Raw genomic sequence first — 12,096 nt, 5'->3', positions numbered from 1 at the left:
TTCATTATTGAGGTGCCAATTCATTAAGTATATGTGTATGCAGTATGTGCCTGTAATATTGTGATTCCTCCCCAGTATTTTGTATCAATGTCATGTGGAGATACAAACATGCATATAGCCACATGAACATAGATACACATAACTAGAGGCAGTCCACATCTGCAGATAACGGAATTCCTTGGAAACCGCGGAATTCGCAGTTTTACACAGATTCGTCATATTCTGCAGCTACAGCATCATCATAATTATCATAAACAGACAGGTTGTTTGGTTTTAGTTTCGTTAAATGATGTTTAGTTTTATTCAAAAAGTAGAAGTTTAAGGCTTTGAAAATGTGGCCCAATAAGAAGTCTTATTTATTTATTGCATTTCTATAGCGCTTTTTATACAAACGTATCACAAAGCACTGTACAGTACATAGCAGAAAAAAAGAACAAACCACAATACATTTGTGACTTGAAAACTGTAATAGTCCCAGCTCCCCTGACAAACCAAGGCAGAGCATTCCATAATTTAGGAGCTCTACAAGAAAAAGCCCTACCTCCCGTGTTGCTTTTGTTGACCATAGGAATAACCAGCAGCCCCACATCCTGTGATCTCAGAGTGTGGTTTGGAAGATACGGGGTCAGTAACTCCTGCAAATAACTAGGTGCTAATCCATTCAGGGCTTTGTAAGTTAACAGCAAAATCTTAAAATCAATTCTATACTGCACAGGGAGCCAGTGTAAAGAGGCCAAAACAGGGGTAATATGTTCACTTTTCCTGGTTTTAGTCAGAATTCTAGCGGCAGTATTCTGAAAAAGCTGCAAGCGGGATATCATATGTTTTGGGATATTACCATAATCAATTCTAGATGAAGCAAAGGCATGCATTCATCTCTCGGCATCAGATACGGAAATAATTGGTCTAAGTTTGGACATATTTCTCAAATGGTAAAAAGATACTTTAGTAACTTCCCTAATATGAGTCTCAAATGATAGATACGGATCAAAGATGACCCCCAAACTCTTAATTTCTAGTTTAAGTTTTGATGAGAGACTGCAAGGGTCGAGCTCATGTAATCCCACATTTCCTTTTAGTTGTTCTGTGATCCCACTAGCATAACCTCTGTTTTATCTGAATTCAACATTAGAAAAATTCTGTGACATCCAATGCTTGATGTCTGTAAGGCAGGTAACTAATAACACTGGAAGTTCACTCCATGTCTGCGGATAATGTCACCTAACGGTAGCATATATAATGAAAACAGCAAGGGACCTAGAATGGAGCCCTGTGGAACACCACAGACAACTTCAGATAATGCTGATTTTACCTCCCCAATACAGACAAACTGAAACCTATCACAAAGATAAGATATGAACCAGGATAGGACAAGGCCAGACAGTCCTACTGTGCTTTCAAGATGATTCAGTAGGATGGAATGGTCTACAGTATCAAAGGCAGCACTTAGATCAAGAAGAATTAATACTGATGGAAAGCCAGAGTCAGAGCTTATCAGCAGATCATTCTCTGACAAGGGCCGTCTCGGTGCTATGTGCAGCACGAAAACCAGACTGAAACTTCTCGAATATACCATTAAGTGTTAGAAATGTTTGTAATTGAATTGCAACAACTCTCTCTAGAACCTTATCTAAGAATGGTAGGTTGGAGATTGACCTATAATTGTGTTTCTTGAGCACCGGCTTTACCACGGCTACCTGATGTGATGTTTTTGTTTGACAGTTTTTACTGACAAAAATGCTTGATATATTATGCAGGAAGAACGAACAGAAGAGTCCATCATCTTTTGCAAAGCACAGTGCGGATGCTGTGATGTTGTCTGTGTAAGGTAAAGGCTGCAGCTACCAGCATACATTATTATAATCTCTCTTAAAAACAGCCACATGCCACTCAACCAAAGTCCCCTTTGATGAGCATTGTGGCTCTATCTGTGAAAAACATCTGATTGAAGCTGTCTTTTGTAATCATAAAAATAGACAGAATTGCAATGCTATACAGTAACACTGTATTTTTTAAAAAATTTATTCGGGCCTGTGTTTTTTTTTTTTTTTTAATCAAGCCATATTTTGAAGCAAATGAAATAAAACTATTGTAACAGTATAAAATCAGCATGAAATAACAATAGGAATTCATTGTAATTGTGGAATATACTTATTAAAAAGTGCTAAATAACAACAACAACAACAACAAAAAAAACTATGAATTCTTTTAATGCTAACACTGCACAAAATGCAGTAATCTTCATCACATTTTTTGTTGTGTTTTGTTGCTTTCAAGAGCCTCTATAAGAAGAGTGGCTTCCAATTGTTCATGTTTTTTTTTTTTTCTCTTAATATTGGAAGATGTTGGCAATCATTCTGAGTGGTTTCTTATTACTATTATTCAAATACTGTGTGTTTTTAATTTTTTTTTTGATAAATCTGCATTAAGGTGCTTTGACTGTGAGTTCAGGGGTTGCTCCTCAGTTCCAGTTGCCTGCTATAGACATCTGTAATGTAGACTAGATCAGCCAAAGTGGCTTTTTAGAAGAGCCAGCACAGTCCAGGGCTTAGCTGTGTATTGCCAGCACAGCAATACAATGGAAACATCATCCAAAGAGGCATGCCACTAGGTGTCTCTTACTTCTTCTGTAAAGGCAGATGTAGTGTATATTACATATGGGTAACTATAACTGAAGAGCAGCTCCTAAACCCATAGTCAAAGCACCTTAACGTGCCTTCTAAAAGTTAAAGAAAGCAACACAGTACTTAAGTAATAAGAACCGCTTAGAATGATTGTAAACATACTCTTGATTCATAACAGGACTCTTTCTGATGTAGTCTGATGACATTTTGATATAAGAGATTTTCCTCCTTGTATTAACAGCTTGTTTTTTTTTTTTTTTTCAGGAAACGGAGGCTGAAACACGCGTCCTCCGAAACGTGCTACTTCTAAGCCGTCATTTTTCGCACTGCAGATCCACAGCAATGCTACCAGACCTATAGTGCCGGAGGACAACACAGATCTGGCGGCTCCGCTGCAGAGCCACAGGCGCCCTATCGGCCACAGGGGTCGCTGATGCGCGGTGAGCCGTGGATTCCCCTGCCGACCTAAGCCCTCCCTACCCGGGCAGCGCTCAGCCAATTGTGCGTCGCCCCCTAGGAACTCTCGGTCACGGTCAGCTGTGACATAGCCTGGATTCGAACCAGCGATCTCCAGGCTATAGGGCACATCCTGCGAGGAGCGCCTTTACTGGATGCGCCACTCGGGAGCCCTTAACAGCTTGTTAACATGTATTTTCAATTCTGATTGGTATGCAAACACTTATCTATAATATAAAATCCCTAGAAACTTAACATTACACATATGATCGACCATATAAGTATTGTGCATTTCCTAGGTCGTACATGCCAGAAGTTTGCAGAATTTCCTAAAGTCCCTTTTGCAGTATGTCGCACTGGTCCCCATTTAATTATTTTGGCATTATTTGGAATATGCAGATATCTTAAAGACAATACAACAATACAACAAGTCGCTTGTATGTATAAAGGATGTTATTTTTGGAAGTTTTTAATCAGTTAAGGGTTGTAAGCTGTTTTGTAACTTTAGACTGTGTGGTTACATCCTTTTCTATTCAACAGTAGGGAGAGTATTTGTTTATTTTCATAGATACTAGAAGACTTTGTGTGAAAAATATATATAAATTGCTCTTGCAACTTGGCTTGTTGTGACAACGTTGTGTGTTAGCTGGGATACATATACAATGTACACATTTACATTTACAGTTCAACTTTTACACCAAAAAAAAACAACCTTTTAGCTCAAGCTAATGAATTGCAGCATTCGGCAGCTGATTTAGTTTCACTTCACCCTCCGGAAAAGCAAAACCAAAAAAAAAAATCTTGGATTTTAGTATGCTCCAGTCGGAGCTTTCTGCTCTTGTGATATCAAATCCTGCGACGGAACCGGAAGTTGGGGCGGGAAAATTTGCATACGACACCGCCTGGTGTGATATTTTACACTGCTGTAAAACACGTTCATAAGTAAAGATAAGCAGTTGGTGCGTTCTTTTCGCAAACTGTCTGCTCCCAAGAAAGCAAAAGTAGATGTCCGTTCATTTCAACCTTCTTGGACAGACAAATTTGGAGTTGTTCAAAAGAAGGGCCGTGCTGTTTGTGCTTTCTGTTGTGAAAGTGTTGTTTCTCGCACATCAAGTGTTCAACGACATTTTCAAACGAAGCATGAAAATTCCTTTCCTGACAAAGCTGACAAGATTGAAGCAATCAAAAAAGCTGTGGCAGGATACGAGAAGCAAAGCATTGTTTTTCAAGGCTTAAATGTAAGTAAAAATCAAGGCACAGAAGCAAGTTACAAAATTGCACAGTGCATTGCAAAAAACAGAAAGCCGTTTACAGATGGGGAATATGTAAAAGAAGCTTTCCTCAGCAGTTCAGAGGTCCTGTTCAATGATTTGTCAAATAAAGACGTGATCGTATCTAGAATAAAATAACTGCCTGTCTCTGCCAGAACAGTTGAGAGACGCGTAACTGAAATGGCAGAAAATATTAACGAAAAGCAGACAATTGCATTAAAAGACGCAGCAGTGTTTACCGTTGCATTGATGAGAGCGTGGATATAAATAATATTCCACGTTTGGCAATTGTTGCAAGGTACTGTACTTGAAATTCGAGAGGAATTTGTTGCCTAAAACCGCTGCATGGCACAACAAAAGGGGAAGATATAATGGAAGCTTTTGTAAACCATTTTGAAGAACGAGGAGTCGACATAAAAAAATAATATTTTGTGTGACAACAGATGGTGCTGCTGCCATGGTTGTAAAACGGAAGGGATTTGTAAAGCTACTTGAAAATCACATCGGCCACCCGACAGTCAAATTTCACTGTATCATCCATCAACCAAACCTGTGTGCTAAAATTTCTGATTCAGAGCTCAGTGATGTGATACATCCAGTAGTGCAAACTGTGAATTTCCTTGTTGCTCGATCTGCTTTTACTCCGACAGTTTCGAACACTGCTAGAGGAGATGGACAGTGCTTTTAACGACATTCCACTTCACAGCAACGTCTGGTGGCTAAGTAGTGGCAAGGTTTTGGTGCGGTTCGTGAACTGTTTTGATGCAATCAAGCTCTTTTTGACGGAAAAAGGACAAAACTACCCTGAACATTATGATGACAAATGGCTGTGGAAGCTCACGTTTCTAACTGACATCACCGCTCACCTAAACGAACTCAACCTCTGTCTCCAGGGTGCAGGGCAAACGGTTCTGGATCTTTATGAAACCTGGAAGGCATTTGTAGCAAAACTAGAACTATTTTCTCTAGATATTTGAACTTCGACTCTCCGCTACTTCCAACATCTAAAAGAGCTATCGACACGTTGCACTGTCAGTGTCGATGAGATTGGAATGTACATACAAGCTCTGGAATCCAAATTTTCTGACAGATTTCAAGATTTCCAGCGATTTGGGCCGATGTTTTATTTTCTAATTAAACCTGACCAATTCAACTAGAAGGACTTGTGTCTGTATTTCAGTGGATGGGTGTTGAAGATTTTCGAAATGCAGCTCATAGAGATAAAAAACTCGGATTTGTGGTCATCAAAGTTTAGGGATCTGCGGATTGCACTGAAGCTACCGAGACAGATCACGGGGCCTCTGTTCTGACCTGCTGGACCTCCCTGCCTGTGAAATTTGAAGAAAGCTGCGTTTGCAATGCTTTCAGCATTTGGATCCACATACCTGTGTGAACAGATATTTTCACATGAAATGAGTCCTCAGTCCCACTTGGAGCCATTTAACAACTGATCGTTCAGAAGCCTGTGTACAGCTAATGGCACCAGTGTGGAGTAGTGGTTAGGGCTCTGGACTCTTGACCGGAGGGTCGTGGGTTCAATCCCAGGTGGGGACACTGCTGCTGTACCCTTAAGCAAGGTACTTTATCTAGATTGCTCCAGTAAAAACCCAACTGTATAAATGGGTAATTGTATGTAAAAATAATGTAATATCTTGTAACAATTGTAAGTTGCCCTGGATAAGGGTGTCTACTAAGAAATTAATAATAATAATAATATCCAAATACATGCCAGACATTGGAAAACTCAGCAAGGAAAAGCATGGGTAAGGATCACACTAAACTGGTAAGTCTGCCTTTTAATTTAATTTTAAACCCTTTATTTACTTTGCATGTCATTTTACGTGTACATATTTTTGTAAAATAACAATATGTAGTTTTTTTTTTTTTTAATATATACCTTTTGAATGTTAAAATGTATTACTGGCATGCAAAACCTTAAATTAGAGTAAATAAAATAAGCGCCACTTTTGAAAGGTTGCCGACGCCTGAACTAGAGATTCAACACCAACTAGAGATTCAACACCAACTAGAGATTCAACACCAACTAGAGATTCAACACCTGCAGCTGTGGGACTGATCAGTCCACAACAAGGCTGACATCTCTGGTAGATTTTCAGAGTGTGCCTGACGCAGACAGTGGGATAGAATGTAATGGACCATGCTGTGTCATCATCGCTGACTCCGGTAAGGCAATTCAATTGACAGTCCCTAAGAAAGACACTGCGAGAGTATATGGAAAATGTCAAAAGGCTTGAGAAAGATATGTTATCTATGAGTGGTACAAAAACAGAGAGTGGATTGTTTTATGCAAAATTCGAAAGAGAGCTTTTTGTGCAGTTTGTTGTTTTGCAGTAGCAAAAGCGCTTGTGACATTCTCAATGTGGAGATGATGCATTTGTGAAAGTTGGGATAAATGACTGGAAAAAATGTCCTGCAAATTTGGATTTGCATGAAAATTTGCATTTTCACAGGGAGTGTTTGCTTAAACACAATGCTTACTTGAAATGAGTACCTGTGCATTCACAGCTTGCTCATCAAAAGGTGGCTGATCAAGAAAAGGACCACTGATGCCTGTTAGAACAACTGTGCTGTTTGTAATTTTTTGTAAGGCAAGGTCTTGCTGTTAGAGATCACACTGATGAAGAAAGTAACTTCTGAAAGTTAGTCAAGCTAGTGTCACATGATTTCTATTACATGAGATTAGGTGTTAAAACTTCATGCTGATATTGGACTCAGCTCTCGCCAAGATAAGCACCAACTAAGACATAGCTTCTTTTAAACTAATGTGATCCATCTGCATTTCCTTCCACCTGATGACGTAGCTATCCTTCTGCCTGAAGTGTAATGCTGGCTCCAGGAATCAGCCTATTTTGCCTCCCTGCCGCATCAGCACACACAACGGCTGCAATGCTGGCTCCAGGGATCAACCACAGTGCGGCCTCCCTAGCGCATCAGCATGACAACCGTCTGGACTGAGCTGAGTAGGGTACTTCTCTGGGGTCTTCAAGTAGGAACCTTCCATCCTTGGTGTTTCATCGACTAGCCCATGACACCTTAAGAGGGCTCAACAGTGATTCTGGTATCCCAGCATCACCCCCCTCTGTCCCCCACTCTGCTAAGCCAGCTTACTTACCTTCCTTTACATCAATGTTTTTCTATTTCTACTGTGCTTGAGGTCCCCAACCAGAATCCGATGTCTCTGAGAAACCGGGTTGTGGAGTGTGCCACAAATCCTCGACAACCCATCTCCACTGGGTAAACCTGGACTCCATCCTCACTGTTCCGCTTCAGCAGCTAGTTGAGCATACCGAAGTTTCTTCCTTTCGTACGCCTCATCCACATCATCCTCCCATGGCACTGTTAACTCTACTAGGTGAACAAGGCGTGCCGATCCAGACCTCAAGACAGTATCAGGTCGAAGGTTAGTGGTGGCAATCTCAGGTGGGAAAATAAGCCGCTGTCCAACATCTGTCAGCATTTTCCAGTCTCTAGCAACTTCCAGCTGTCCTAGACGAGTTTTGGTTTTAATACATTTTCTTGGAGGTTGCTCCCCAGGATGGAGGAAAGATACCTCAAAAGATTGTGGATACATACTCTAGCGACATTGCATTTGACAGAGTTTGACAAAGGCTTAATGTACAAGTGGCACTGTCAAAGCCTGTATATTACAGTTTACAAATAAGTTGTGCTTCTGTCTGTAACAACCTGATGTGTGTGCCTGAAGCAGAGAACATTTTCAAGAGCTCTTTAGGTTTTCTCAAAATATTTCAATGCTGTTTTTTCTTAGAAAGACATTGGAAAAATAGTAATTTAGTTTGATGGCTCTTATATGCGAAAACATTTAACACCTCTCAAAGTTGTTTAGAACTATAGTGCCAAAAAGCAAAATTATACGTGAAATATTATGCTGTAGCTACATTTAGTAATCTGTTTATTTATTTTTCAGTTTTACTCCATGAGATGTTTGTTTGAAATAAAAGTCAATTTTCAAAATAATATTTTCATTTATTTCTGAACAACCCTACCCCCCCCCCCCCCCCACAGACACTTTTAGAACGGCTCCAGCGCCCCTGGCTCACACTTTGTGGAAACTCCGAGACAGATGGACCAGCACCATTTTATAATCTCTCTTTGCTCTGTGACTGTCTCCAAGCTCACAATTGCCAACTCTGACATCTGCCACAGTCTGAGAGCCACCGTGGATAAGACTGTCCAAATGGTCCTGAAGCTTCCTTCTCTCAAATGTAACCACAAAGCATGATTGTTTTTAATGTGAGGCAGACCCACACCTAATGAAGGTGTTGAGTCACAGGGGTCTATTTTCATGATGTGAACAGCTGTGGATCCTAAAACCGACATCCTAAATTCCATAAACAGAATTTGTTTACAGACCTCATTCCATTTTTGCTGTGTGTAGCAATGAGTATTCGCTTGTTAATAAATCACCCCAGCAGTTAAACATCATTAATATTGGTGCCAAAGTGTTTTTCCCCTTACCTTCCCTTTACTAGTTTGATATGACTGACTGTTTTAGAGCAGTGGTTCTCAAATGTTTTGGACTGTGTCCCCCTTTCTCTTGTCTGTGGGTCTTGACACCCCCTCCCCCCTCCACATACATGGACATGTACCGGTAAAAAAAACAAAACATGACACTGCTGTTGTATTTCTTGTTTTGCACAAACCAGCCACAATCCATCGTATTAAGAGCAAACGTAACACTGCAAATAATACGTGTTAGCAGTAAGATTTGCTTTATGTTAATATATATATATATATATATACACTGTATATATATATACACTGTATATATATATATATATATATATATATATATATATATATATATATATATAATGTAACACAGCCCACCACTCACGGTCGTTCGTTGCCCCTTTAAAAATGACCCAGCACACAAAAATTAATTTTTTATGCACGGTTGCACTATTTTTTAATAATAACAAAAACTAAATAAACACCTAGCTCTAATGAGTACTAACTAAACACAACACAGGAACCTAACTATAAAACAGGACAGCTAAGCTGTTTACCTGTAACACAGAACACTATACAAGGTTTAACACTACCTTGTAAGCACTTTTGTCAAACAACAGTCTTGCTTTTGGTTAATGAAGGATATAATGAAAAAACGATTTAAAACAAATGATATTCTAACAAATGGTATACATACTAAATATGTGTATGAAAATAAGATCCAACCTAGCGAAAGACACTAAAAAGGCAAATGAAACCCCCCAGAGGTTTGAAACAATGACCCACACTCAAGGGCATGTGCTCCACTGAACACTGCTGCAAATGAGGTGCTGATAGGAATACATTGAAAAAATAAGAGCTGTGTAAGATCAAACAAAACAATAATACTACATTTCCCATGAGAGGTCAGTATTTCTTTATGTTTTTCTTAATTGCTTGCTGGGTGGTCCCAGTCACACTCCCTGTGACTTGTGAAACAGCCTGGCAGTCATTTCCATGATGTCTATGAATATTCTTAACAAACATCACCCAACGTCAGGTAGCTTGTTTCAGTCAAACATCCTTTCAACTTCATCTTTTTTTCTGGAAATACTGTAACAATATTATTGAAAAAAACAAAAATTACCCTAGCCAGCGTATAATAAAATGGGATAAAAACATACCAGACAATTTACAGAAGCTCACTTGTTATTGTTTTACATTAATAATTAGTATATATGTCACAAGTGATGTTTTATTAATTATTATTTTGTGCACTGAAATGATTTATTATTGTGTTTTCCATTTACGATGTACCTTTACCTGATTTGTTTTTCTTTTGTGTTTTCTTTTTGTTGTTGCACTTTGGAATCTGCATGTTTAAATCACTGTTGATTTTTGTATGCACGGTATTTTACCATCTGCATGAGCACTTTCTCTACATTTGTAGGAAGTCCCGCCCCACACCCAGTCAAGCGAATGAGAGTATCTAGGGGGATATAAAAGGACAGGAAGGAGGAGGGGAGCGGTGTAGGGAAGCAGACTGGTTGTGGCTGCTGAAGGAAAACTGGTTGCTGGAATCGTTATATGGACAGAAGAGAAGGTAGAAGGAAGAGAGTCTTGGCTACCCTGAAAGAAGGGTTCTGGCTGAAGGGAAATTGATGGATTTGGATTCCTTTGTTTTGCTGTTTGGGGATTTTTGTTGTTTCGGGACTGTGCTACAATTTTTCTGTTTATTTTTTGAATTTTCTTTTTCTTTGTATGTACTGCACCAACTTTTTGTGACTGCTTTTCATATCCCGTCACATTGGGCTGTTTTTTTGAAAGCTATCAGACACTGCGAAACTCATTGGGATTGTAGAAAGGTTTTTTGGAGCTGTATACATATTTTTATTTTTTTTGTGCTTGCGTTTGGCCGGGCTACATTGCAGGGGCTGTCCAGGTTTGAGCAGACGGTGCCAGGAGTCCTGTGACCGGTGAAGAGAGAGAAGGGAAGTGACGTTCATTATTATTTGCTTATTATTTGGAGACTTTGATATATTACAAACTGTATATCCATAACTTATATTTACCCACCCTGAGTCGGCTCTGTGTTCTATCAGGGTACGCCTGAAACCCACCAGGGTGATACTTACTGGTTCCAAATCAGAGATCAAGGTCCAGGGGTCCATTCCAGGGTGATTCTTACCTGTCCACGGTTGGGGGTCGAAGCCCAGTGGTCCAGTCCAGGGTGCAACAGTCGGGTTCCAGAACCGGAGAGAGAGGGAGATACGCGAGAATCAGAGATAAGCTAAGGGGAAGTAACCAGCTGGAACACAGGAGTGTATGAGAAGGCTTTACTTACCGTTGTGCACGTTTCTGACGCTCCTTCTTTGCCCCCCCTTCCCCCTGTCGGGTTTCCAGGATCTCCATCTTTATCTTCTTCAGTGGATCTGCGTATCGTTGCAGTGAGGTCCATTGGCGGTTCGATACGTGGGACAGTGGACGTCGGGACGAGTGGGCAGCTGAGCGGTTTGGGAACCAACTTTAATCCGATTTCCAATACTTTTACTGGACTTTTTGTGTGGCAGCTAAGCATGAACATTATTTTATATATATTTTTTAGAGACTTTTACCAACAGGAGGGGATTACCTCAGTTTGTATTCTTTTAGGTTCTCTCTCATTTTTAACATTTGTGTGTGGTTTTTAAAGAGCATTTTTTATCTTGTTGAGAAACAATAAAATTTGTTTTAACCTACCTGTTCCGGGAAGGTTATTGCTACTCAGTCATAAAGGTCCTTGCCTTTTTCAAACTCAAGGTGGTGTAGTTGGTACCCCTGGTCACCCCACCCATGACATATGTCACATCTCCATTGGAACCTGTTAGCTGCAACTACACTTATAATGTCACTGAGAGTGTAGATCTCACACTGAGAATGTCAACGGTAAAGCATTCAAAATGTTTAAACCACAACAGGCTCCATATAAACAGATTAAGTCTGTTAATATCAGGGTTTTGTGTATTTTTATTTAGATTTAATGAATTATAATACGTTTATAAACCCAAGCCCTGAATGCTGATAATGTGCATGTCACCCATGTATGGATCAGAGCAGTTTACTCAAATATTCTACAGTCCCTCTAGGGGTTATAACTACAGTAATTAATTCCATTTGTCTCATATGGACTGTTAATGGGGGAAGCAGCTTGTCGATTATGACAGGAAAGAAGGATGGGGAGAATTTCACTCCAGGTATAGACAAAGAGAAGGAGATGTGATACATTTTATTGGACT

The 12,096-nt window shown here is 39.8% G+C and overlaps 1 long non-coding RNA gene across 1 annotated transcript; it reads left to right on the top strand.

Moving 5' to 3' along the window:
- The first annotated feature begins 5,994 nt into the window (after positions 1-5,994).
- Positions 5,995-11,559, top strand: LOC131739466 (uncharacterized). Its single transcript, XR_009330556.1, has 3 exons — positions 5,995-7,772; positions 8,396-8,595; positions 10,272-11,559. It is a non-coding gene; the product is annotated as an uncharacterized LOC131739466 (long non-coding RNA).
- Positions 11,560-12,096: the final 537 nt, after the last annotated feature.

The sequence above is a fragment of the Acipenser ruthenus genome, chromosome 1 (genome assembly GCF_902713425.1).
Source record: "Acipenser ruthenus chromosome 1, fAciRut3.2 maternal haplotype, whole genome shotgun sequence".
Taxonomy (NCBI): Eukaryota; Metazoa; Chordata; class Actinopteri; order Acipenseriformes; family Acipenseridae; genus Acipenser; species Acipenser ruthenus.
The sequence above is the reverse complement of the archived record's forward strand: the minus strand, read 5'-3'. Positions and strand labels throughout refer to the sequence as shown.